We start from the raw sequence: 2692 nt of genomic DNA on the forward strand, positions 1-2692 counted from the left end.
ATTTTGTGGTGCATCTTTGGTACAATACTAATATATTTAGGTTATGAAATGTATCTTGAAGGTTCTGAATGAGGAATGACATTTTATCTTAAGCTTCAATAGGTAGATTGATACTAGAATGACAAACTAATAGGGAAAGAAAGTCTTATTGAGTATACTTGGGTGAACTAAGATGAATATTTTAGAAAGAAAATTGTTATAAAATTGAGTTAGTCCCTTAAATTTTATTGGTATACCCGAGTTTAAGGTGTCATGTCAAGGAAAAGGTTCACTTCTTGATGATGAAAAGGTCTATGTAAGCATGATGGTAAAAAGAGAGAGAGACATATGACCTATATGATTTATGTTTGTTCGACTAGTATCGAAAATTCTCATTTAGAATAAGTTTTAGTGGCAACAAAGTCTTGGAAGTGTTTCACCGGTTCTGATATCGAATATAGTATTTGCTTATGAGTTGGACACTAGGACTAATCCTATTTGAAAAGGATTGAAATTATTCTCTTTATTTGGTTTCCAATTCTATTAGAAAAAGAATGGAATTGTAATCCTATTTATAGTTGATTTCGACTTTGTAAGAAAAAACACAACTTTATAAATAGAGAGAAGAGAGAAGAGAGAAGAGAGAAGAGAGAAGAGAGAGGAAAAAGATTTCTTTTGCTGCATACCTTTTCTCCGACCAGCAATTTTTATATCGTGCTTCTTAATTAACTAACCGTTGGATCGGGCTAAAATTTGAGACACATGTTCCTGACTTCTTAATTGTTTAGTTGAACGGTGGAGATTGGATTCTGAAATCTGAAAAATCAGTTTTTAATTCCAAACAACAACTGTGTTTGGGTGGTGCTTGCATTAAAATTGTAGAGGCATTGTATTTATAGTATGTACTAAGCGGTGTTTTAATATAATATTTCATAAGAAGAGTCTTTATTTAAGACAATTGAGATGATTAGATCTCGTAATGATAATAACGTATTGGTGATGGATTGTGATTGAGATAATATTATATAATAAGGAAATTTGGTTAAACGAGTTTTGTATGGTACTAACGATTTGGAAGCATCGAAAATTGTGGTTGTGTAGAAGGTTTTAGGAGATGTTGGGACACCACTTGAATTGAATTTAAAAGATTTATATTCATAATGAAAAATAAGAATTTAAAATAAAATTGTGGGATATAATGCAGTCTTCAGAAAGAGGTGAGAACAAGAATATTTTCTCTAATTGCAAGGGATAAAGAGGTATCTTTTGGGGGTCTAGTATTGGATTCTGAGACATGTGATTTCATATGTTTTAATATGGTCATGGTTTTAGTGTCACATGTTTATCAAAGTAGTAAAAGATGTCAAATAAGACTTAAGAATGGAGTGTACATATGCTCAACTCGAGTGTGATGATAAGTTCTCTTGATATTTTGAGTTTATTAATAACTGCGTCGAACTTTTAGTGAAGGATATGATGAGATCAATTAGGAGGTGATCAACAATAAGTTAAGATATGTAAATTCAAAAAAATCATCAAGGTATCAGTCATGTTGATAGATAAGGATATTGAGTTACATTGTGCGATTAAAAATTTTAACCATTCATTTTGAATCTACTCTGGTGGTGGTATGTTTTATAATGGTATGAATTTGGTGAGGTAAAACAAAAATAAATAATATATTTGTTTACATCAGATATTAAACATATGGACAGACTTATGCATGTTCTGGGTTAGAATATAAGGTAAAATATCATGGGTTGTTCGTACAATGATGAGCTCGGTAAGCGAGCTAGAGATATTAACAAGAGTCTGATATATTAAAGGATCGAGATATATAGAATTTTGCATCATGGTATGAGTTTGAGAAAAGTGAGGGAATAAGACGTCTTGTATAAATTCTTGGGGTGTAGTTGAATGTCTTTTTGATTTTGCCTACAAATTTAGATATGACCGCGATGTGAACTTGTTCGGATCATACTTACTAGGAGTTTATTATCGACTTTTATAAATATTGAGTTTTAATTTGGATGACAAATAGTCTGCTATGGAAAATTAGAATTTTACGTGGCATTAGATTTCTCAAGTTATGATAGATGACCTAAGATTGTTATAATGCGCTACATAGACATTTTATGGTGAATAAAGGTTATGAGATTACTGTATACAAAATAATTTGAGTGACCAAGAATTTCCCTAAGTATTGTCATGAGGTTTGTGATTGCGTTGAATGGTAGCTAAAGCATGGTATGTGAAAGTGGGGGGGGGGGAGTTGACTTTGAGTGTGGTTTAATAGTTTTATCTCGACGGAAAGGTACTACAGGATTTGAAATTAATGTTATTAGCCTTGTTTGAAACTCATATTTGTCATGAAATACTTATATAGAAAGAGAGATAGACCTAGTTTGAGCATGTATTTGATGAGAATACTTTGATACTAATGATGATTAGGGAGTAAGGTACATGATCAATGTGGTTATGATGATTTATTAGTATTAAAATTATTGACTTTAGTGGAAGTGGATTTGATAAAACAAGTGTGTGCGCAATTATAATAGGGACTAAATTGATTATTCTGGGTAACTAATAAATCAAAGAGATAGAGTCAGTTGAATGAAAATCTTTGATATAGACACTATGGAAGGAGTATTTAGAGTTATTCTACCTTTGTTATATTCGATATGACATATTTAGTGTTGTCTTGGTGTAGTTG

Source organism: Solanum pennellii, chromosome 3 (assembly GCF_001406875.1).
Source record: "Solanum pennellii chromosome 3, SPENNV200".
NCBI lineage: Eukaryota > Viridiplantae > Streptophyta > Magnoliopsida > Solanales > Solanaceae > Solanum > Solanum pennellii.